The 24,734-nt window shown below is 60.4% G+C and overlaps 1 long non-coding RNA gene across 1 annotated transcript; it reads right to left on the minus strand.

Annotated features, from left to right (window-relative positions):
• Positions 1-3,293: 3,293 nt before the first annotated feature.
• Positions 3,294-23,325, minus strand: LOC138380423 (uncharacterized). The gene is made up of 4 exons (XR_011232769.1): positions 23,256-23,325; positions 11,297-11,367; positions 6,540-6,675; positions 3,294-3,362 (listed from the first exon to the last, which is right to left on the minus strand). It is a non-coding gene; the product is annotated as an uncharacterized lncRNA (long non-coding RNA).
• Positions 23,326-24,734: the final 1,409 nt, after the last annotated feature.

The following is a 24,734-nucleotide window of genomic DNA, read 5'->3' on the forward strand; positions in this document are numbered from 1 at the left end:
AGCTGAAAGGAGAGAACCCAGGTCCCGGGAACGATGTTTAACTCCTGGATCGAACCGTGCCTGAAGCCCATCTGGACTTTATAATAAATCGCAAGAACCGGTGGCGCACTCTTTCCGCTGAAGTCGGCTGGAGCTGGGATTCTGTCCCTTGTGCCGAGGGACCTGGGACCCGAGCCTGCCCCTGTCTGGCTTTCAGCCTGCATAGATGCTGACGTTTCTGAGGCCCACCTCGCTCTGGAAAGAACTAGAAAGTGGAACGGAGGTCTCTGGAATCCCAGGGACTCCGCTGTCCCTCCCTGCGGCTACTGGGCACCCCCCACTTTATTAATGTGTTCGGAGGCTGCGTGACCGTGTAATTGGTTAATCTACTCCACAGTCCAACTTCGGCAAATATATTTTTGATAATTAGTTGATGTTTGTATAATGGGAATAACCAGCCCATTAAATTCAATGAGGTGGAAGCGTTTTTTTTTGTTGTTGTTGTGTTTTTTTTTTTTTTTTTTGAGACAGAGTCTGGCTCTGTCGCCCGGGCTAGAGTGCCGTGGCGTCAGCCTCGCTCACAGCAACCTCAGACTCCTGGGCTCAAGCGATCCTCCTGCCTCGGCCTCCCGAGTAGCTGGGACGACAGGCATGCGCCACCACGCCCGGCTCATTTTTCCTTTTTGTAGAGATGGGGTCTTGCTATGTTGTCCAGGCTGGCCTCAAACTCCAGGGCTCAAACCATCCTCCTGCCTCAGCCTCCCGAGTAGCTGGGACGACAGGCATGCGCCACCACGCCCGGCCCTGCATAATTTATTGTTATCTGCTGTCTTCCTTCTCCTTTCCAGAAGGATCTATCCCCCCACCCCTCCCTGCTTAGCAGGCGGCAAAGCACCTATTCGAGAAGGCTCAGACTCTGTCCAGGGTTCGACAACCGGGCCTGGGCAACGTGGGCTTCTCGCCGGGAGACAGAGGCTCCCTGTCCAGCCGCGGGTGACCTGCCAACGGCGCCACCTACATCCAAGAGGCATCTAGCCTGGGGCCTATATATTTTTTTTTTTTTTTTAATTCAGATTAGTTTAAAACAACAGAAAATCCAGTCAATTGTAGAAACCAGAATAAAATATCCATCATCCTGTTCTCCAGAGAGAAGCACAACGTGTTGATGTATAACCGGTCCGGCCTGTTTCTTTGGGCGAGTGTATACACCTGCACGTGTTTAGGTAAAATCTTTTTCATCCAAAGAACGGGTTCGCGGGGGCTCCCGCCTGTCGTCGCAGCTACTCGGGAGGCCGAGGCGGGAGGATCGCTCGAGGTCAGGAGTTCGAGACCAGCCTGAGCAAGAGCGAGACCCCGTCTCTACTAAAAATAGAAAGAAATTAGCTGGACAGCTAAAAATATAGATAGAAAAATGAGCCGGGCGTGGTGGCGCATGCCTGTCGTCCCAGCTACTCCTACAGTCCCAGCTACTCAGGAGGCCGAGGCAGGAGGATGGCTTGAGACCTGGAGTTTGAGGCCAGCCTGGACAACATAGCAAGACCCCATCTCTATAAAAAAGAAAAATGAGCCGGGCATGGTGGCGCATGCCTGTCGTCCCAGCTACTCGGGAGGCCGAGGCAGGAGGATGGCTTGAGACCTGGAGTTTGAGGTCAGCCTGGACAACATAGCAAGACCCCATCTCTACAAAAAAGAAAAATGAGCCGGGCGTGGTGGCGCATGCCTGTCGTCCCAGCTACTCGGGAGGCCGAGGCAGGAGGATGGCTTGAGACCTGGAGTTTGAGGCCAGCCTGGACAACATAGCAAGACCCCATCTCTACAAAAAAGAAAAATGAGCCGGGCGTGGTGGCGCATGCCTGTAGTCCCAGCTACTCGGGAGGCTGAGGCAGGAGGATCGCTGGAGCCCAGGAGTCTGAGGCTGCTGTGAGCGAGGCTGACGCCACGGCACTCTAGCCCGGGTGACAGAGCCAGACTCTGTCTCCAAAAATAAAACAAAGACTGTTCTTCTTTAAGCCCCGAAGGAGGCAAGAAAAGCCTCCTCTCTCTTCGCTGCGCCCATTTCAAGACAAGGACTCGTTCGGTGAAATTTGGATTCGGGCAAACGGCGGCACGTAAGGACCCAGACGGCCACACACGCTGGTGGCCTCAAGGCTGAGGTTCCCGTCCTGCAAGCAGCGTGTGGCTTTGCAGCGGGGGCGGCTCAGAGGACAAAAGGGTCCCTTTCACTCCCTTCGGGCCCCCGGCGACTTTACGATTTTATGGGACCGGCTTCCAGGGGGCAAAGGGACAGAAGGAGCCCGGCGGGCCTGGGGACGGCAGCGTGTGCACCTGGCGGTCTGTTCCCCGCCCCGGGTCCCCTCGGTCCCCTGTCTGAACGTCACTGCCCTGGCAGACAGAGACTCCGCGGGGGGAGCCTCAGCCATTTCTGGCTCTGATGTCACTCGGCAACGTCCCTGAGCCGGGTGACCTGTGACCCCGTGGGGTGGCCTTACTTTTGAGACAGGGAGTCTGGCGGAGCTGCCTTCTTCCCGGGCGACACAGAGCTTGGCGGGGTGACACTGTTTTAAGCCCCCTCCTCCCCAGACCGGGGACAGCGTGGGCGGGTGGGGACACACTCCCAAGGCCCCCAGCTGTCCCTTGAGCTCGGAGGGTGACAGTCTCGGGGAGAAGCTGAGACTCTCTGCTGGGCTCGAGTCAAGGCTGACTCAGGGTGGTGGCTTTCTGCTCCAGGGGGCTTGGGGACGCCCTGGACGAGCCTTAGCAGGAAGCCCAAGGCCACCGGCAGAGCGACTCGGGGACCCCAAGTGCCACCCCAAAGCCTCGCCGACGGGGTGGGGGCCGCAGTGTGGACGGGGAAGCCGCCAGGGCTCTGGGACTGGAAGGCCGCCGTTCGTTCAGACCCCCGCCGAGCACGGCACGTCCCCGACCCCGCTCGTCACCCCCGCCTCCTCTGTCCCTGCCTGCCTTGGTTTGCTCAGTAGACGCCCTGGACATCCGGCTCGGAGCCTCGGAAGCCACCCTGAGTGTGCTCGGGGCCCTCAGCCGGCGGTGGCGCTCTCTGTGGCCTTCAGCCCTGCCCTGAGATTTCACAGTGTCCCCACCCCGGGGACCTGCCCCACCCGTCCCCTCCTGCCACCTCTGCGGCTCCGGTCCCCCCGTGTCTAGCGGGGCGGCCGGGCACAGCGAGTGGCTGCAGCCAAAGACACCTGCTTTATTTGTTCCCAGACACGCGCGCTCGGGTCCCTGAGCAGCACGTGGCCGCCCCGGGCTCGGGGGCTTCACGAGGTCCCCAGCGGGACACGCCAGGACACCGGACGGACGTCCCACGATCGGTCCCCTCCTTCCACGCCGCTGCCGGGGCCAAGAGTGGCGGCTGCTCCTCAGCCCTGCGGAGACAACAGGTCAGAGCTGGGTCAGGGTCCCCTCCTGCCTGGGGACCCCCCACGGCCCCCGGCTCAGCGCCTCCCCCCCCCCCCCGCCCCGAGCCTCAGCTGTGACTCGGTCTCCCCCGTCACCAGCCGGGGCTCAGACCCGAGACCGAGTCTCCGCACAGCGCGTCGTAGGACACAGGCCCTCGCCGGACGCTTCCCTGCGGTGACACCGCTGACGCCGCCCTCTCCTGCCACCCGGCCACGCGGGCTTGAGCAGTGCGCTTCCTGCGCAACCGGACACGGAGCAACTGTGCTCTCTGTGCTCTGAGGACATCTGGGTTTGGAGCTCGGACAGAGAGAGCCCCCTCCCCGCCGTGTGCTTGTGACAAAGGTCCACACAGCCAGGGTCTCGTGGGCCTCTGTGCCCTGTCCTACTGGAAGCTTCTAGAAGCAAATGGCTCTCAGGCATCCTTCACTCCACTCCACCCTTCCTGGCTCTGCTAGGAGCTGTCTGCGGCGGTGGGGGGCGGCGGAGGCCGCCAGGAAGCCCCCAGCACCAGCCACATGTCATGCACGGGGACGTCACATGAGTGTCTGGGCGCTGAGGGAGTCGGGAGGGACACCCTGTCCCCAAACACACACACACACACACACACACACACGCGCTGCTCGGCCTCCAATTTCCTCTTTGGCGAGGTCGGGGGCGGGGTTGGGGTGGCGAGGAGCGAGCCAGGCCTGGCCCCCGTCCCAGAGCCCCTCCCGGGGCCGCCGGAGCTGCAGGGAACACCCTGGATTGTCACGCAATCTGTCATCCTTGGGGATCACGTGTTTGCTTCGGTGCAAGGAAGACACACGCTCTTGCCTGGGGGGGGGGGGGGCGGGGGAGGTAGAGGCTGAAAACCGCCACCATCGGGGCCTGGGTGGGGAGGACAGAGTCCTTGGGGGGCCCCGGGGGGCGCAGGGGGACCCGGGTCCTGTCCTCGGTGAAAGGTGAGCCGGGACCCGGAGGTGCCTAGGCTTTGCGTAGGGGAAGCATTTGGGGACAAGCCTTCCGCTTGTCGACAAGCGGGAAACGAAGTCCCAGGTCGGCGTGAGGAGCGTGCACGGCGTGGCCCGGCCTGGACTGCCCAGCGCCCCATGCCCGGCCACCCCGCCCCGCAGGCTTGAGCAGTGCCCATCCTGCTCAACTGGACACTGAGCAGGCGTGCTCTCCGGGTCCCGCGACCGGGGAGGAAGCCTCTTTCCCCCACCCGGGGGGCTTCGCTCTCTTGGAGGGTTGACGGAGGCGTCACGCCCACGGGGTCCACGTTGGGTTTTTTTGTTTTTTTTTTTTTTGAGACAGAGTCTGGCTCTGTCGCCCGGGCTAGAGTGCCGTGGCGTCAGCCTCGCTCACAGCAGCCTCAGACTCCTGGGCTCCAGCGATCCTCCTACCTTGGCCTCCCGAGTAGCTGGGATGACAGGCATGCGCCACCACGCCCGGCTCGTTTTTCTTTTTTTCTTTTTTGTAGAGATGGGGTCTTGCTATGTTGTCCAGGCTGGCCTCAAACTCCAGGGCTCAAGCCATCCTCCTGCCTCGGCCTCCCGAGTCGCTGGGACGACAGGCATGCGCCACCACGCCCGGCTCATTTTTCCTATATATATTTTAGCTGTCCGGCTAATTTCTTTCTATTTTTAGTAGAGATGGGGGTCTCGCTCTTGCTCAGGCTGGTCTCGAACTCCTGACCTCGAGCGATCCTCCCGCCTCGGCCTCCCAGAGTAGCCGGGATGACAGGCGGGAGCCACCGCGCCTGGCCTGATTTTTTGTATTTTATTTAGAGACGGGGTCTTGCTATGGTGTCCAGGCTGGTCTCCCCAGAGTGCTGGGATGACAGGTGTGAGCCACCGCGCCCGGCCTGTTTGAATACATTCTAACAAACACGCGGACTCCCCAGGGAAGTCCACGCCGGGGCCCCCAGAGCCAGTGATGCTGCCTTAGGTGGGCGGTGGCGTGTCAGCTGGGGACAGGGGCCAGGGACAGCCAGGGACACCCTCACTGCCTCAGCAGACACAGCTGGGCCTGCCGAGGGGCAAGGGGTGACTTGGGACAGAGAAGAGCAGAGGGGACCGCGGGAGGAGGAGCAGCAGCCGGCAGGGCGTAGGGACCCTGTGTCAGCGAGGCCTCTGGGGTCGGCAGGGAGGGGACCGAGAGCACGTGTGAGCCGGGAGCCCGGCCGGGGAGGCCAGGGGGGCAGCTCCGGACGGCGGCACCCGCTCCCGCCCACCCCCGGCCGTTGCCATGACTCCCACCTGCCCGGGGGACGGCGGCGGGGGGGCGGGGGCTCCTCCACGCTCTGACCCCCAAATGCCAAAGGTTAAGAAGTCAGCGTCACACACGAGCCCAGAGTAGGGCCGGCGCCCGCAAGGTGGGGCCCGACTTCACCCGGCCCAGCAGGACACGGCACCACGGGGGCCACCCGGTCCTGGGCCAGGTGTCCAAGGCACCGGGTGACCGCAGCAGGCCGGGCGTGCAAAGCATTTAGGCCGAGCGTGCAAAGCGTTTAGGCCGGGCGTGCAAAGCGTTTAGGCCGAGCGTGCAAAGCACTTAGGCCGGGCGTGCAAAGCATTTAGGCCGAGCGTGCAAAGCCGAGCGTGCAAAGCCGAGCGTGCAAAGTGTTTAGGCCGAGCGTGCAAAGCACTTAGGCCAAGCGTGCAAAGCCGAGCGTGCAAAGCCGAGCGTGCAAAGCATTTAGGCCGAGCGTGCAAAGCCGAGTGTGCAAAGCATTTAGGCCGAGCGTGCAAAGCCGAGCGTGCAAAGCATTTAGGCCGAGCGTGCAAAGCCGAGCGTGCAAAGCATTTAGGCCGAGCGTGCAAAGCCGAGCGTGCAAAGCATTTAGGCCGAGCGTGCAAAGCATTTAGGCCGAGCGTGCAAAGCCGAGCATGCAAAGCATTTAGGCCGAGCGTGCAAAGCCGAGTGTGCAAAGCATTTAGGCCGAGCGTGCAAAGCCGAGCGTGCAAAGCGTTTAGGCCGAGCGTGCAAAGCAGGGGGCGACTGCGGACCCCCAAGGCCGCAGGCTCCCTCCCTCGGCAGGTTCAGAGACCCCCCCCAGGCGGAGCGTGTGACTCAGGCAGGGCCATCTCCAAACCCGCAGGTGCCCCGTCCCCGTCCCCGTCCCCGTCCCCGTCCCCGTCCCCGCCCCGGCGGCCGGGCCTTACCTGGTGCGCGGCGCGGACGCAGCCCTCGTAGGCCTGGACCAGCCGGGCGCACAGCAGCCCCTGGCGCGGGTGGGCGCGGTAGCAGCCGAGGAGCTGGGCCTGCAGGCCGGCGCACACGGGCTCCACGCCGCGGGGCCTGCGGGTGACAAGGGCGTCAGGCGTGGGGGGCTCGGGCGGAGCGAGGGAACAGCCGGACACCGGGCTGAGCCCCCCCCCGACGGGCACCAGCAGCCCCGGAACCCCCAGAGAAAACACTTGTGTTTCCTGTTCCAGAAAGGACAGGAAGGTGACAGGGGCCAAGCCCTGGGGTTGGTGGCTCGGGCTCAAACCGCAGCGGACGCTGAGCGGCCGGGCGCCGGGTCTGGGGGTCCCCGCCAGGCTCCCCTCGCTGAGCCCGGAGCCCCTGCAGGGCCGGGAGACGGGGCTGGGGGACAGGGTGGGACAGTGTCCCCCACAGCTGCCACCCAGGGTCCTCTGTGTCCCGCGGCTCGCCCGTGACCGTGAGCACGTGACTCAGACACATTTGCACAACACGTTTTCGCCCTGATTCTAAGGCTCGTGCGTAACAAGCAAAACTGCAAATCTGCAGAAATAGCTGAGGAAGAAATTGCCAATTTTCCGAATCCCACTTCTGAGCGGATTCTTGCTCGGCAAGATTTGAGGGCGCTTTGCTGCTTTTTTCTTCCCTTTTATCAAAGGACTTTTAGAAGCCACAAAAAAAAAAAACACACACACACACACAAAAAAAAAAACTGAATACAGGTTCCCTTTTTCAAATTGTCAAACAAAAACGAATGACGAGAAAAGAGTGGAAATCGTAGGTTGTGCGGAATTTCATCACGGGCCGGGAGTCCCCCCCTGCCTGTTCCCCTTTCTCCGTCCCTGTCATGCAACACAGACACACACACGCCCTGACACGTCACAGCGTGGGCCGGGCGCCGTCTGAGTGCAGACACGCCCCGTGGCAGCTCCGTCTTACCAACGGGGAGACTGAGGCACAGAGCAGTCACGGCCACACAGCTGGGATGCGAAGGCGCACAGATGAGCTCCAGGCGGCAGGGAGGAACAGGCTTAGCCGCCGTGGGGTTGTGTCACCTGGAAGAATCCGCCCCTGAAACCTCACGCCTGGTTTCCTCTTTTTTTTTTTTTGGAGACAGAGTCTCGCTCTGTCGCCCGGGCTAGAGTGCCGTGGCGTCAGCCTCGCTCACAGCAGCCTCAGACTCCTGGGCTCAAGCGATCCTCCGGCCTCAGCCTCCCGAGTAGCTGGGATGACAGGCGTGAGCCATTGCACGCACCCGGCCTGATTTTTTTGTATTTTATTTAGACACGGGGTCTTGCTATGCTGTCCAGCCTGGTCTCCCCGGAGCGCTGGGATGACAGGCGTGAGCCACCGCGCCCGGCCGCAACTGGGGGCCTTTCAAAGCCGCTTTTCCCTTGGGGGGACGGCCGCCCTTGCCGGCATTTCAGCGCAGACCGGCCGTCTCTGGGACCGTGGGGACGGCCGAGGTGCCAACCCTTCTGGCGACCCCGTTGGGAGCACCGCGAAGTCACAGCTTAGACCTGGGTCTCCTGCTTTGCACCCCGGGCCGCCTGCCCTCCGCGTCCTGCCCCCGGGGGTCTCCTTTGCCCCTGGCGGGGGTCGGTCTGCCGGGCAGGTGGGGTATTGGGGACGCTGCCGTTCCTCCTGGGCTCTCTCCTGTCCCTCCGCTCTTCCTGGCCTTGCTGTCCCACCCCCGTCCCCCAGGCTCGGGTTCCACCGAACCGCCCGCCGCACGGCCTTGGAGCAGCTCCTGCGACCCTGGGGGACCCTGGTGACCCCCGGCTCCCGGTGGCACCGTGGTGGCCTCTGTATTGGGGTGCCCGGGACTCTGCGTGAGCCTCACCGATCTTCGATCTTCGTGGAAACAAGAGCCGCGGCTGGGCGGAGGCCCAGGGTCCCCCAGCCCCCGGCCTGAGTCACCTGGCTGCTCGTCCCCACCGTAAGCAAGGACTCTCTCCCCCGCCGGGCTCCCAGTCCAGGAGAAACCGGGCCTTGGGGGTGGGGGTGGGGGGGGGATGTATCCTGCAGACCCGTTATCACCCCTGGGAGTGATCGGGAACAGCGGGAGACAGAAGGGAGGACAGATGTCACCCGGAAGAAATGTCACCCATTTGTCTGCAAGAATGCAACGGGACAGTGGGGGGAAAAAAAAAAACAAAAAACACAGCCCTGAAATGCAAAGCTCTCTCTGTAGCCAGGCCGGGGTGGGGGGGCTGGGCCTGGGCTCAGAACATTCCAGAACGTTAGGCGATGCATCCTCCCCCAGCTCAGCCGCACCCCAGACTGCCGCCCGCCCCCGTTTGACGATGCAGACAGACAGCTCGTGTCTTCGGGGACCTTGTTTTGCAAAACGGCTGCTCTTTAAATGCACCAGGCACCCAGGGCAGCCTGAGAACTTTCCAGAAAGAAGTCCTGCAGCCCGCGTAGCAGCGGAGAAACACGCTCCTCGCTGGTGTCCCCTCCTTGCCTCCTCCGGCCAAGGGTGACGCTTTGGGAACACAGAGCAGGAGGCGGCGGCGTTTTCCAAAACCCCAAGCCAGCTGGGGGAAAAAAAAAAAACGGATTTCCTGGGTGATTGACAGCTCACCAGACACGGCACGAAGTAGTATCTCATTTAATCCCCGCCGGCCTGAATAGTCTCACGGGACGGGGTCGTGCCATCAGCACCTCCCCGGCAGGATGACAGCTGGCCCGGGAGCTGCCGGTGTCAGCTCCACGTGTCCCCACGCCCAGGGCATCACGACGCGGCGAAGCGTCCAAGACTGGCCTCGCGAGCCAGGGGGTCCCCGCCCTTCTGCTCCTCCGCCCTCTCTCTGGACAATCAACTGCGCAACACGCACAACCGCCCAGGGCGAACCTCTGCCCAGCTTCCCTCCCCAGCCGCGACAGGCTGAGTGCAGTCTGGGCCTCCACTGGTGACATCATCGGTGTGGCCGTCCCTTCCTCCCAGGGCCGAGCCTCTGGGGCGGCCTCCCCTGCTCTTCCACGGCAGGGCCAGCGTCGGCTGCCACTGTCAGCCACGAAGAGTGTCCGTGGCGTCAGCCTCGCTCACAGCAACCTCAACCTCCTGGCCTCAAGCGATCCTCCTGCCTCAGCCTCCCGAGTAGCTGGGGCTACAGGCATGGGCCACCACGCCCGGCTCATTTTTCTTTTTTGTAGAGATGGGGTCTTGCTATGTTGTCCCGGCTGGCCTCAAACTCCAGGGCTCAAGCCATCCTCCTGCCTCAGCCTCCCGAGTAGCTGGGATGACAGACATGCGCCACCACGCCCGGCTCATTTTTTCTATATATATTTTTAGCTGTCCAGCTAATTTCTTTCTATTTTTAGTAGAGACGGGGTCTCGCTCTTGCTCAGGCTGGTCTCGAACTCCCGACCTCGAGCGATCCTCCCGCCTCGGCCTCCCCGAGTGCCGGGGTGACAGGCGGGAGCCACCGCGCCCGGCCGTGACCACTGTGTTAACGGGTCGTCTGTCGTCAGCTCACTACGGAGATGCGAACCGGGGAAGGTCACCTGCCTGGAAAGAATTTATGTTTCTCAGCTGCGTCCAAACACCTTCCTGAGTCGGCCCTGCCTTCCGGGTGACGGGACAGCGTGTCACACCGGCAGCCTGGCTCCCGGGGGGACTTCCCAGCCGGCCACGCCCGCCCGCGTCACAACTCTCCGGATCCAAACCCTTGGCGCTCGATGACTGGGTTTCAGGAAACAGTTAAGAACCTTCCTCCTGTGACCCGATTGTCCCAACCTCTTTGGGGCCTGGCTCTGCGGGGCCGGCCCGACGCTGCGGGGTCCCCTGACAGCGAGAAGCCAACGCAGGCTCTGAGGGACTCCCACGGGGAAGGGGACGGAGGGTTGTCACAGAAAATAGATGTCACACGGGAAACGCAGGGTGTGCCCTGGGGTCTTAGTGTCTTCCTTCAGAAAATCGGAACGACTCTGGCTTCTGTGCTGCGGCGAGACAGAGGGGTGTGTGTGTACATGTGTGTACACGTGTGTACACGTGTGTGTGCGTGTGTGTGTGTCCACGCAGACTTCGCACATTCATTCCTGTCTCAACAGTCGGATTCTCCCCAAAACGAGCGTCCTCCAGCCGCGCCCACCTTCCCTTCCTCACGGCGCCGGGTCCCACCGCTCGGCGTTTCGTGCTGTGACGCCTTTCCCTGGGGGGGGGTGCAGACCAGGGACAGAACGACGGCGCCTAGAACCGTGGGACTCGCGGGAGCCATCCGCTCCCTGCGCTTCTCTTCCTCCCAGAGTGGAGTGCGGGCCCCGCCGAGCACGGTTGCGCAGGATGTGCACTGCACAAGCCAGGCACACAGGAGGTGCCACCAGGGAACACGCCGCCCCGAGACCCCGCTACAGATCCAGGGCGGGAGGCGCCGGTAGCACCCGCCTGACTCCTGCCGGGGGCCCCCGATCCCCGGCTCCTTCCCTGCCTGGCGACACAACGAAGACAGCCCCGCTCACCAGACCCCCGGCCCTCAAGAAAACTCTGCAAGCCGGGCCCAGCCCAGTCCCGCTTTCCCCGGGAGCTGGAGGAGACCTGAGCGCTCACGTGGCCCATTCCGGGTGACCCGGTGACCGAGCTGGGAACAGATGCCCGTATGTGTCGTCGGGAACATTTGTGACGAGGCAGGTGGCGGCGGGCCTCGGGCCACGTGTGGGATTTTTTTCTGCAAACACGGGCCACGTGTACAGAGGGCGACAAACACGTGCTTACTTGAGCGCGCTCTCCATTCTCGAAGCCGCCTCGTGGAACTGCTGCGAAGACAGTTTATACATCTCGGCGCTCTGCAAGGAAAGCAAGAAAAACAAAAAAAAAAAGAGAGAACCGGTTACCAAAGGCTGCGGCCTCCCTCGGGCTCGCACGGCCTGAAATATTTACTCTCTTTAAAGAAAAAAAAAACAAAAAATAAAAAAAAAATTGACTCGGTCTTGATCCGCTCCGACGCCTAGTTTGGGATTGGACTTTGCTGCCCAGAGAGGGCAAGTGACTGGCCCAAAGTCACACAGCACGGGGCAGTCAGTGGCCGGGTCGACAACCCAGGAGTGTGGATTCCCTAGGCTGGGACGCGCCCTCCTGCCTGCTCGGTGGGATGGTAGTTGCCCGTCCAGACTGCCCCGGGGGCCCGGGGGGGGGGGTTCCAAAAGGACGTCCTTTATGTGTCCTGAGGTCACCCATCACGGGTGGGGATAGAGCCCCAGCGTGGCGGAAGACGGAGCTGGCTTGAAACCCTGCTACCGCTGCTCTGTGACTTTAGGTGAGTTACTTGACTTCTCTGAGCCCAGACGCTAAGCTGCTGCGGGCCACACGGGCCCAGGCCCAGCATTCTCCTTTTTTCTATGAAGTTCCCAGGTCTTCGCTTGTCCCCAGAGGAGACTGCCACCCACACGGCCGCTGATCACCCCCATCTCACAGACGAGCAAACGGAGGCTTCCGGCCTCGGGTGCACGGGGGCGCTGAGTCCCCGCAACGAGGTCGCAAGCTGGGGAAGGGGACGGAGCGGCCACGGCTGTGTCCTCCCCCTGCACGCTTGCCGGGCCGGAACCCGGCTCTGTCCGGGTTGGTGGCCTGGGGACAGTGACAGGAGCCGGCCGGGCCAAAGCACTGGACGTGCAGCGTGGAGCCCGATCGGCCGTCTGCACGGCTGGTCACCAAGGTGCGGGGGACAACGTCCGTCCCCCAAGGCCACAGGGCATCAGAGGCAGGACGGGACCCCAACCAGTCCCCCTCCCCCGGCACAGCTCAGGGGTCCCCCAAGCCACCACGGCCTCAGGACAGAGGGGAACGTAGAAGGGGAGCCCCCGGCTTTCTGCGGGGCGTGGGGGGACTTTCGCTGCCCAGCGCCACGTCACCTCGGGCAGATACGTCCCCGCACCCCTGCTGGCCTCAGCGTCCTCCCCCTCGGAACCAGGGCCACGAAGGACGCCTCCCTCCACGGCCAGCGGCAGCGCCAGCTGGGAAAGGCCGGTCCTCCCAGCGCACGGAGCAAACACAGGTGCTCCTTGGACCCCCCGGCCGGGGCTGCCCGGGGGTCCCCGCAGGTCTCTGTGGGCTCCGAGCGACACGGCCCCAATTTTCCCTCGAGTCCCTCGTGGCTCAAACCGTGGAACCGGGTGGACCCCCCGCCCACTCCCTGCAGAATCTCCGCCCTCCTCCCTGGTTTTTTTTTTTTTTTTTTTGAGACAGAGTCTGGCTCTGTTGCCCCGGACTAGAGTGCCGTGGCGTCAGCCTCGCTCACAGCAACCTCAGACTCCTGGGCTCCAGCGATCCTCCTGCCTCGGCCTCCCGAGTAGCTGGGACGACAGGCATGCGCCACCATGCCCGGCTAATTTTTCTTTTTTGTAGAGATGGGGTCTTGCTATGTTGTCCAGGCTGGCCTCAGACTCCAGGGCTCAAGCCATCCTCCTGCCTCAGCCTCCCCGAGTGCTGGGGTGACAGGCATGAGCCACCGCGCCCGGCCATGCCTCGGTTCTTAACTGCAAGCCGCGGCGTCATCCACCTTGCGGGGTGGCTGGGGACGGGCTGACACGGAGCACCCGCGTGGTCTCCCGTAGCCACTGTCACCGGGCCACGGATCCGCCAAAGCCGAAACGCGCCTTGTCCCGAATTCCCCGACCCCGCTGATCCTGGTCTATTTCCTTTCCAGGAAAACAACCTCCGGGCTGAGGCTTCTCCCCCGGGGGCCAAAGTTCTCTCTTTCGGTCACTGTGTCCACTGCACTCGGGCCTGTCACCTCTGTCTGTCCCCCGGCAGGAGACACCGAGGACGTTTGCGGTGGACGCCGCACCGGCAGGAAGTCGGGCTCCGGTGACCTTGGCGAGCGTTTGGGTTAGGATCTGAGCTCGGCTTCGCGGGTGGCCAACGACACTGGTCACAGGAAGTCCCCGCGGGAGATCGCCCGCCTGCAGCTTCCTCTATTGTTTCCCAGAATGATTCAGAGAAATGCCCCGACCTGCCCCGGCCTCCCCAGCTAATCCGCCCGCGCAGACCCGCGGGGACGGACAGATGTCGTCACGGGTGGGGCTCTCCTGGGACAGGAAGGTCCCCTGTCCCACGGCGTGGGAGTCCCGGGCCAGCCTCCTGTGCCCGTGAACCCGCTCACCTGCGGCCTCCCTGGGGCTGCCGGGCCGGACCGGCCTCCTCTTCTGGGAAGAGCAGGGCTGGCCGCAGCCGCCTCCACCCAGCACTGTCGCCCGGGGCTTCTAGAAGGACTGGCCGCCACCAGCGTTCACACCGAGAGCTCGGGAAGTACCGGGGGGGCCGAGATCAACGCGGCCCGGAGCTCCCTGAGCTTGGGGACCTCACAGATGACACGATGTCACTATTCACAACGAGGCCAGGGCCGGGCGCGGTGGCTCCCGTCTGTCGTCCCAGCTACTCGGGAGGCTGAGGCAGGAGGATAGCTTGAGACCTGGAGTTTGAGGCCAGCCTGGACAACATAGCAAGACCCCATCTCTACAAAAAAGAAAAATGAGCCGGGCGTGGTGGCGCATGCCTGTCGTCCCAGCTACTCGGGAGGCCGAGGCAGGAGGATGGCTGGAGCCCAGGAGTCTGAGGCTGCTGTGAGCGAGGCTGACGCCACGGCACTCTAGCCCGGGCGACAGAGCAAGACTCTGTCTCCAAAAAAAACAAACACAAAAAGGGAGAAGCAGACGGCCACACGAGCTGCCCCATCCTACAGCTGCTACGTGCCCGGGCCAGTGCCCGGCAGCGTCTACACCGCAGGCTCCGTGGGCCGTTTCTCTCCAGCCCTGCGGCTGAGCCAGCGTGGAAAGCTCTGGAACAGGCCTGGGTCCAACTCCTGCCCACGCGCTCGGTGGTTCCGGACTAGAAGGAGCCCGAAGCCGTCCTTGATCCGCTCGAACCCATCGGGAAGCAGCCTGAACCCCAAAGGTGCCTCCGATCCATTTACTTGTCACAACCCCACTGTCCCCAGGCCTGGTCCCGGCCGCCTCCTCCCGCACCTGGATGACGGACTCGAACCCTCTGCTTCCCGACCTGCCCTGCGAGTTGACCCCCCTCTGCAAGCCAGCCAGGGCCACCGTGCCCAGGCGCAGAGTCACCCCAGGTCCCAGCCAGGGCCACCGTGCCGAGGCGCAAAGTCACCCCAGGTCCCAGCCGGGGCCACCATGCCCAGGCGCAAAGTCACCCCGGGTTCCAGTCGGGGCCGCCGTGCCCGGGCGCAGAGTCACCCCAGGTCCCAGCCGGGGCCACCGTGCCCAGGCGCAAAGTCACCCCAGGTCCCAGCCGGGGCCACCGTGCCCAGGCGCAAAGTCACCCCAGGTCCCAGCCGGGGCCGCCGTGCCCGGGCGCAGAGTCACCCCGGGTCCCAGCCGGGGCCGCGGAGAAGCGTCTACACCCTCCCAGCTCCCTGGGGGACCCCAGCCAAAGTGACACGCCGCGACTTCCGCCCGTGTCACCAAGCCCGCGGGGCCACAGCCGTCCGTGACGGGAGCCCGAGCCGCCTCCGGTCCCTGGCCGCGCGGGCAGGGGACACACGGACGGACGCCTGGGACGTGGCTGAGTCCCCGCCGGCCCTGGTGCAGCGGTTTGTTAACTTTGCAAACTGTTGGTGACGCTTCCGTCCCCCCGGCGGGCGGCGGGGGCTTCTCTCGGGCGCCAGAAAATGTCCCCCCGGTTTCCCAGCTTGATGCATGGAAGCCCCGGCCACAGGCTGCGGCCACCTCTAGTCCAGGCTGGTTGCAGACTCCCCCCAGGTGGCCGTCTCTGCGTGGCCTGTGCAGGGGACAGCCGCGGCCAGCCTCGGAGTGTCGCCGGAGGGTCCCCAAAGTGCCATCGGGGCGGCCGGCCCAGCCCCCTCGAGCAAACCGCGAACACAGCCACCTCCCACCCCCTGCCCGGCCCGACTGCCCACGTGAGCGCTGTCTGCGGACCGCCTGGCCGAGCCTGGGGACAGGCGCCCGGTCCCTTGCGGGGGTTGCCGTGGCAACGGGCTCCTTTGCACAAATGATGCTCCTGACACTCACGGCCGTGGCGGTGGTGGTGGCGTCCTCGGCTTGAGACTCTGCGAGGGACGGAGCGGGGTGGTACGAGCCGGCCACTCCGCGGCTTTCTGCCTCCTGCCCAGCCCACCACCACGTGCTGGGGACGCCGCCGGACGCGGGCACAGGGCTGCGGGTTCCTAGCAAGGGCTGGGACCTGTTAAGATGCTGTCCCCGGCCGGGCAAGGTGGGCTCACGCCTGTCATCCCGGCACTCTGGGGAGACCAGCCTGGACAACATAGCAAGACCCCGTCTCTAAATAAAACACAAAAAATCAGGCCGGGCACATGTGGTGGCTCTCGCCTGTCACCCCAGCACTCGGGGAGGCCGAGGCAGGAGGATCGCTCGAGGTCAGGAGTTCGAGACCAGCCTGAGCAAGAGCGAGACCCCATCTCTACTAAAAATAGAAAGAAATTAGCTGGACAGCTAAAAATATAGACAGAAAAAATGAGCCAGGCGTGGTGGCGCATGCCTGTCATCCCAGCTACTCGGGAGGCTGAGGCGGGAGGATGGCTTGAGCCCTGGAGTTTGAGGCCAGCCTGGACAACATAGCAAGACCCCATCTCTACAAAAAAGCAAAAAAGAAAAATTAGCCGGGCGTGGTGGCGCATGCCTGTCGTCCCAGTGACTCGGGAGGCTGAGGCAGGAGGATCGCTTGAGGTCAGGAGTCTGAGGCTGCTGTGAGCGAGGCTGACGCCACGGCACTGTAGCCCGGGTGACAGAGCCAGACTCTGTCTCAAAAAAAAAAAAAAAAAAAAAAAACCAATAATAACAATAATAATAAGAACTCAAGGGGACAATGAGTCCTGTTGCTGGAATCAGAAGGCTCAACTGGTCGCGTGAACTGGAACTTTCTAACCGGCCGTTTCCCAGCACCCACTTCTTTCATGGGTCTCTTTGCTACGACAAATAATCCGAAATACCACGCCCGGCTACTTTTTGTATATACATTTTTAGCTGTCCAGCTAATTTCTTTCTATTTTTAGTAGAGACGGGGTCTCGCTCTTGCTCAGGCTGGTCTCCAACTCCTGACCTCGAGCGATCCTCCCGCCTCGGCCTCCCAGAGTGCCGGGGTGACAGGCGTGAGTCACCGCACGTGCCTGGCCTGATTTTTTGTATTTTATTTAGAGACGGGGGTCTTGCTATGTTGTCCAGGCTGGTGTCCCCAGAGTGCCGGGGTGACAGGCGTGAGCCACCGCACGTGCCTGGCCTGATTTTTTGTATTTTATTTAGAGACGGGGGTCTTGCTATGTTGTCCAGGCTGGTCTCCCCAGAGTGCCGGGGTGACAGGCGTGAGCCACCGCACGTGCCTGGCCTGATTTTTTGTATTTTATTTAGAGATGGGGGTCTTGCTATGTTGCCCAGGCTGGTCTCCCCAGAGTGCTGGGATGACAGGCGTGAGCCACCGCGCCCGGCCCCTGTGAATTCTTACTTCTGATTTTAGCGCAGTTCCGGGAGGCCGGTCGGTAGCTGACGGGGGGGGGGGGGGGGGGGGGGGCGGCGGTCACGTAGCTTCGTGTCTACGCGGTAGCAATTATCCCCCGAGTGAAGTCACACTGCCCTCTTGGATCGCCAGAGTCACCAACGCTGAGCCCGTAAGAGGTTCTTCCTAAATGTTTACCAAAGGCTGTAAAAGAATGTACTAGAAAACATTTCTTTTTTTGCAGGACGCTACCTAAGCTACGGGAGAGGGCATTCACCGTGTTATGAGCACCTACTGTATGCTATTCCCGAATAATTCCTTCGAACACTTGATGTGATAAAAAGTAACGGATTCCAATAAGTATTCTGCTTCCTCCTTCTAAAAAAAAAAAACAACAACAACAACAACAAAAAAAAACCGATGCCCGGGTGAGCTAAGACGCAGACTGAACAAAACGGGAACAGAAGGGGAAGATAAATCTGAGACCGTCCGGTGTGATATTTGCTCTCCGGGCTGTGCAAATGCAAACGGGAAATGTCACCAAGGAACCCAGAAAAGCCGACCTGAGCCTGAGGTTCGGCGGCTTTAGGAAAGGAATTTTCGGAAAGGTTCTATTTTCATATTCGCAAATACAGCCCCGGGGGATCCAAGCAGCGTCTCATGAATAAAGCGAGCTCGGAGCTAGACAGCAGGAAGCACAGGTCACGCTGCGGGTGGGTGACATTCTGCAATGCGCAGCTGGGACCGAGGACGGTGGTGACAGCCGTGGCCGGGGACACCCTTCTGAAGGGACCGGGAAGCACCTTCCAGGGTCATCTGACCCCACGGCCAACCCCAAGTGACGGAGCTGTCCCCCCCGCCCCCCCGTGCAAGGACGGTCCTGCTCTTGCAGCAACCCTGGCGGCCTGACGTCCCCATAGAAGGTTCCAGATGCTCCTGTCTGGAAGGCAGGTGACGTCCCTTCCTTACAGAGATCGCCGCGGGGCGTGCAGGAGGCCGCCTCTGCCGTGTGCCTCGCGAGAGTGGGCGGCGGGTGAATCGCCGCCATCGCGACGGTCAAGACCGACGACTGACTAGCAAAAGAAATGAATCCGGAAGTATCGGAGAAAAGGAGTCGGCGCTGAGGCCCGGGGTCAGAGTTCACGGGAGAGGCACCTCTACGGGGGGAGACCAAGACTTGTGCCCAGGAGCACTTGACCCGTGACAAAGCGTGTTTGCAGCATGCTTTTTTTAATTTTGTTTTTTGAGACAGAGTCTGGCTCTGTCGCCTGGGCTAGAGTGCCGTGGCGTCAGCCTCGCTCACAGCAGCCTCAGACTCCTGGGCTCAAGCCATCCTCCTGCCTCGGCCTCCCGAGTAGCTGGGACGACAGGCATGCGCCACCACGCCTGGCTCATTTTCGTTTTTGGTAGAGATAGGGTCTTGCTATGTTGTCCAGGCTGGCCTCAAACTCCCGGGCTCAAGCCATCCTCCGGCCTCAGCCTCCCCAGTAGCTGGGATGACAGGCATGTGTTGTGACTCCCATTTCCCACCGAAGCGCACGCCCGTCCCCGTTTCAAAGTGCCACCTGGGATCCCGAGATCCCCTGTTGACGGAGGAAGTCAGGTGTTTCCGAGGCAACGCCGCCAGCCAAAGCCTCCCATGCTGCCGACCGCGGACTGTCACAGTTTCCGGGAATGTCACAAAATACGAGCCCCGGGAGTGACGCGCAGGACCGTCACGCTGCTGGCAGGCCGCTGTGTGTGTGTGTGTTACCTCGCAGGCGCTTTGCGCGTGCAGACACACATCCCGGGGCTTCTGGTGACAGAGCAGACAACTGCCGCTTGCAAGACTCAAACAGCCTTCACACCCTTCTCCCCGGCACCTCTGTGTTTGGCTTCTAGCCGCTCAACTCAGCAGGCTCCTTCCGAGCACCCTGCACCGTGACGCCCGCTTTTGCATGCCGGGCCCCGTGACGACTTGATCGAGAAGCATCCTTTTAGATAAAATATTGACGGTTTGAAAAATTAAAAAAAAAAAAACCAAAAAAAAAAAAACCACACACATCCTTCTGCCGTGAGCTCACTGGCTCAGTGATTCATTCAACAAACGTTTCTCCAGGATCTGCAAAGCGGCGGCCACAGGAGCCGGCATCTGGCTCACGGGAAGCATCCAGGAAGCGTTTGTCACCATGCCAGGCTGGGCACAGTCACTCGTATAATATCCAGCCACCGGCAAAGTAGCACACTCCACGGTACGTGCTATTTATTCTACCGAAAGCTGGTGTTGTCATGGGATGCCGTTAGTATAGCAAAAGATATTGGCTGGGCCGGGCGCGGGGGCTCCCGCCTGGCATCCCGGCACTCGGGGAGGCCGAGGCGGGAGGATCGCTCGAGGTCAGGAGTTCGAGACCAGCCTGAGCAAGAGCGAGACCCCGTCTCTGCTAAAAATAGAAAGAAATTAGCTGGACAGCTAGAAATATATAGAAAAAATTAGCCGGGCGTGGTGGCGCATGCCTGTAGTCCCAGCTACTCCCGCAGTCCCAGCTACTCCCACAGTCCCAGCTACTCCTCTAGGCCCAGCTACTTGGGAGGCTGAGGCAGGAGGATCGCTTGAGCCCTGGAGTTTGAGGCCAGCCTGGACAACATAGCAAGACCCCATCTCTACAAAATAGAAAAAACGAAAAATGAGCCGGGCGTGGTGGTGCATGCCTGTCGTCCCAGCTACTCGGGAGGCTGAGGCAGGAGGATTGCTTGAGCCCAGGAGTCTGAGGCTGCTGTGAGCGAGGCTGACGCCACGGCACTCTAGCCCGGGTGACAGAGCCAGACTCTGTCTCAAAAAAAAAATAAAATAAAAACAAAAAAAAAAAAAAAAAAGAAAAAACCAAAAAAAAAAAACACCACCAGAAAAAAAAAAATGAAAAAACCAAAAAAAAAAAAAAAAAACCCACAAAAGCCCGATCCCAACCTGCTCTCCCCCACGACCACACTCCACGCCGTTTCAGGTGACCAAGGATGACACCGAAGCTGATGCAACGTTCCCCTTGTACAGATCTACACGTCAGTTTCTAAACTTAAAAGAAAAATGGGAGGAAGGGAAAAAAAAAAAAAAAAAAAAAAAAAAAAAACAACCCAGGAGAGCAGCGTGATGATCACAAGGTCCTAGAGCCGTGTGCACGGAGGCTAGAAAATGTCAAGGGCTGCGAGCATTCGGACACCCAGGGCGGGACTGTATAAAAAAGCAACAGCTAATAAAAAAAAAAAAGATTGTCGGGTTCTGCGTTTTTTTCCCATCTTCCCAGCCACGACGGGGATAGAATTATCCACGGAGAAGATTGAAAACCTTTCCTAAAACTAATGCAATTAAAGCCTGATTATCCTGCCTGCTCGCTCTGGCTGCCGCGTAAGCCCCTCTATCTCCTGGACTGATCTCCATGTCCCGAGACGTTGCAAGTGGCTTCCTTTTTTTTTTTTTATTATCGCCAGCAAAATGCTATGTTAAGGACATCATCATATAGGAAAACCTGGATTTTTTTTTTTTTTTTTTTCCTGAGACAGAGTCTCGCTCTGTCGCCCGTGCTAGAGTGCCGTGGCGTCAGCCTCACTCACAGCAACCTCAGACTCCTGGGCTCAAGCGATCCTCCTGCCTCAGCCTCCCGAGTAGCTGGGACGACAGGCATGCACCACCACACCCGGCTCATTTTTCTTTTTTTCTCTTTTGTAGAGATGGGGTCTTGCTATGTTGTCCAGGCTGGCCTCAAACTCCAGGTCTCAAGCCATCCTCCTGCCTCAGCCTCCCGAGTAGCTGGCACTACAGGCATGCGCCACCATGCCCGGCTCATTTTTTCTATATATATTTTTAGTTGTCCAGCTCATTTCTTTCTATTTTTAGTAGAGACGGGGTCTCGCTCTTGCTCAGGCTGGTCTCGAACTCCTGACCTCGAGCGATCCTCCCGCCTCGGCCTCCCCGAGTGCCGGGATGCCAGGCCTGAGCCCCCGCGCCCGGCCTGAAAACCTGCAATTTTTTTTTTTTTTTTAAATAAAAAGCCAACATCTGCACATATAAGGAGTCTGGACTCCACTTTATCACGAGTCGGGGCGAGAAGCAGATGAGAAAGAAAGACTCATCCGGAAGAATCTCCTCTCCGCCAGCAGAGCAGAGAATGGGTGGTGACAGAGGACCAGGGCGCAGAGCACAGTGACGGGGGACAATGGGTTTCGGGGGAGGGATCTCGCTCTGAGGCTCGTTCTCTCCCAGCCCAGACAGACACACGCCTCCCGCAGCCCGGCCCGGAGAGAGAGGCGCTCGGGCAGCAGAGACGGACATTGCAAAGAATTGCACAAATAACCAAAAAGAAAAAAAAAACAAAAAAATCCTTGTGCCCATGAACATATGGGCCGCTGTGATAATTGGAGCCCTGGCTGGCGGAATTTTTTTTTTTTTTTTCTTTTTATTTTGCCCATTTCCAGGAATGTCACAGTGCAAATCCTTGTCATGACGAGCCGCAGTGGAACCTGTGCGCCCGGCCGCCCTGGGAACTATTGGCTTGTTAAGCGGCCACTCTGAAGGCAGCTCGCAGGGACCCTTGTCATTCCTCGGACTGCGGGATGTCACCGTTGACGAGCGCTTCGTGTTGGTGGCCGGTGCGGTCCGGCTGTCCCTTAACCACCCCGCGGAGACGGACAAGCGGGTGTCCACGGAGCAAGGGACCAGGTCCCCCCTGTCCCCAGCACCCTGAGATCCAGGAAGCCGGGTTTCCGCCAGGTTCCGAGCCACCGCGCCGTGGGGGACAAAACCCCCGTGGAAATCAGGCCCCCGGAGCAAACCGTCACTTCCAAAGCTCCAAACGGTGACAAATGATTTGGGGACATTTGCCCGCATTTAGCTGCTTGTCTCAGGCAGGAAGAAGAACCGTTTTTTTTTAACCTCCCAACCAACCATCCCCTCCCACGTCTGAAGCCACTTGCTTTGAAAAATCTGTCATGATCAACAAATGAGACCAAAAAAAAGGGAAAAAAAAAAAAAAAAAGAGAGTGAGCGAGTTATCCGATGAATTTTCAAGAGTTGCTGCTTTTTGCAAAAAGGCGTCATGATGTGTCTTTAAATCTCACTGATTTCAAAGGCTGATCCTTAAAAAAAAAAAAAAAGTAGCGAGTGTGGACTTTGATCTCCCTGACTCCCGGGAGAAAAATCCACAATACGACTTTAATGCGTTTATACAGCAAGACATCGCGGTATTATTGTCATTATTTTTACCCAATTGCAGCCTAACGAGACGGAGAAATAGCTTGGGCCTCAGCACCGCCCTGTGGCGAGAGGGAACTTTTTTCTAAAACTGAACTATATACCAGAGACAGCAACATTTGACACACACAAAAAAGGGACCAATTAAAAACCAATCGTCGCCGGGCGCGGTGGCTCCCGCCTGTCACCCCGGCACTCGGGGAGGCCGAGGCGGGAGGATCGCTCGAGGTCGGGAGTTCAAGACCAGCCTGAGCAAGAGCGAGACCCCCGTCTCTACTAAAAATAGAAAGAAATGAGCTGGACAGCTAAAAATATAGATAAAAAAATGAGCCGGGCGTGGTGGCGCATGCCTGTCGTCCCAGCTACTCCTCTAGTCCCAGCTACTCCCACAGTCCCAGCTACTCTTATAGTGCCAGCTACTCAGGAGGCTGAGGTAGGAGGATCGCTTGAGCCCCGGAGTTTGAGGCCAGCCTGGACAACATAGCAAGACCCCATCTCTACAAAAAAGAAAAATGAGCCGGGCGTGGTGGCGCATGCCTGTCGTCCCAGCTACTCCCATAGTCCCAGCTACTCGGGAGGCTGAGGCAGGAGGATTGCTTGAGCCCTGGAGTTTGAGGCCAGCCTGGACAACATAGCAAGACCCCATCTCTACAAAAAAGAAAAATGAGCCGGGCGTGGTGGCGCATGCCTGTCGTCCCAGCTACTCGGGAGGCTGAGGCAGGAGGATGGCTTGAGCCCAGGAGTCTGAGGCTGCTGTGAGCGAGGCTGACGCCACGGCACTCTAGCCGGCGACATAGCCAGACTCTGTCTCAAAAGAAAAAAAAAAACCCAATTATCTCTGTGCACAGCACGAGCTACAGGGCTGGGTCTGGGGTACCCGCGGTGAGACGCGGGAGGGCGCGTCCCCAGGGTGACTGGCGCTTGGGCTCCGGGCTTGCCGGGTCCCCTCCCCCCGCCGTGCCGGTGGCGTGTGTCGCTCAGGAGCCTGGGGGACGCGGCCCGGGGACGGCAGCCGGGACCCAGCCTTACCTTCCTCTCCAAGCACCCCAGCTGCTCCTTGTAGAAGGCGTCGCGACGGGCCAGCTCCGCCTCGCGGCTCTCCAGCTCCCTGGCCTGCTGGGGACAGAACGGAGCCCGCGTTAGCCGGAAGCGCGGGTGGCCTGGGACACCCCCCCACCCCCCGTCCCCCGGGGGCTGCAGGGCGTGACAGGCCCCCAACAGTGTCACCGCCATCAAGGCAGGGCGGGGACGCACGGCCCCTGGCTGAGATTGCCACGTGTCCCCGAGCCTCTCAGGGGCTTCCCGAGGCCGCCACCTCCGCCCCGCACAGGTGACCCCGTGCCAACGCCGCGCCGTGGGCGCGGGACACGCAGACTCCCGTGGGCTGCCGTTGGTGGCTGTGCGGAGGCACAGTGCCATCTGTCACCACCGTCTGTCCCCGTGCTGGGGCCGAGCGTGCCCAGGCTCCTGATGGCATTTGCTCTCTCAGCCCCCGCAAGAGCACAGCCGGCCGGCAACGAAGGTGGAGGACTGTGGCCCTGGGTGTGTGTGACTTCCAGGTCCTGGGCCTTTCGCTCTGAAGCCACACCATGGTGTCAGCACGTGGGCTGCGTCATTCAGAAAGACAGGGAGACAGGCCAGGCGCGGGGGCTCCCGCCTGTCACCCCGGCACTCGGGGAGGCCGAGGCGGGAGGATCGCTCGAGGTCAGGAGTTCGAGACCAGCCTGAGCAAGAGCGAGACCCCGTCTCTACTAAAAATAGAAAGAAATTAGCTGGACAACCAAAAATATATATAGAAAAAAATTAGCCGGGCGTGGTGGCGCATGCCTGTAGTCCCAGCTACTCGGGAGGCTGAGGCAGGAGGATGGCTTGAGCCCTGGAGTTTGAGGCCAGCCTGGACAACACAGCAAGACACCATCTCTACAAAAAAGAAAAAAAGAAAAATGAGCCGGGCGTGGTGGCGCATGCCTGTCGTCCCAGCTACTCGGGAGGCTGAGGCGGGAGGATCACTTGAGCCCGGGAGTCTGAGGCCAGCCTGGACAACATAGCAAGACCCCATCTCTACAAAAAAAGAAACAAAGAAAAATGAGCCGGGCGTGGTGGCGCATGCCTGTCGTCCCAGCTACTTGGGAGGCCGAGGCAGGAGGATCGCTGGAGCCCTGGAGTCTGAGGTTGCTGTGAGCGAGGCTGACGCCACGGCACTCACTCTAGCCCGGGTGACAGAGCGGGACTCCGTCTCAAAAAAAAAATTAAATAAATAAAATAAAATAAAATCATAAAAAAGAAGGTTCCAGAACTATGATTTATAGTTCCACTTGCGGGAGCTTCACACAAACCCCAGCTAATTAAACCCCGACTCAGGAGAAGAAGTAATAAAAACAGGAGCAGAAATCGATGAGCTAGAAAGCAAACAATAGGGGCATAAAAAAAAAAAAAAAAAAGAAAAGAAAAAATCAACCAAGTCCAAAGTGAGTTCTCGAGAAGATGAACAACACGGATAAATTCCCA

This window comes from Eulemur rufifrons, unplaced genomic scaffold (genome assembly GCF_041146395.1).
Source record: "Eulemur rufifrons isolate Redbay unplaced genomic scaffold, OSU_ERuf_1 scaffold_440, whole genome shotgun sequence".
NCBI lineage: Eukaryota > Metazoa > Chordata > Mammalia > Primates > Lemuridae > Eulemur > Eulemur rufifrons.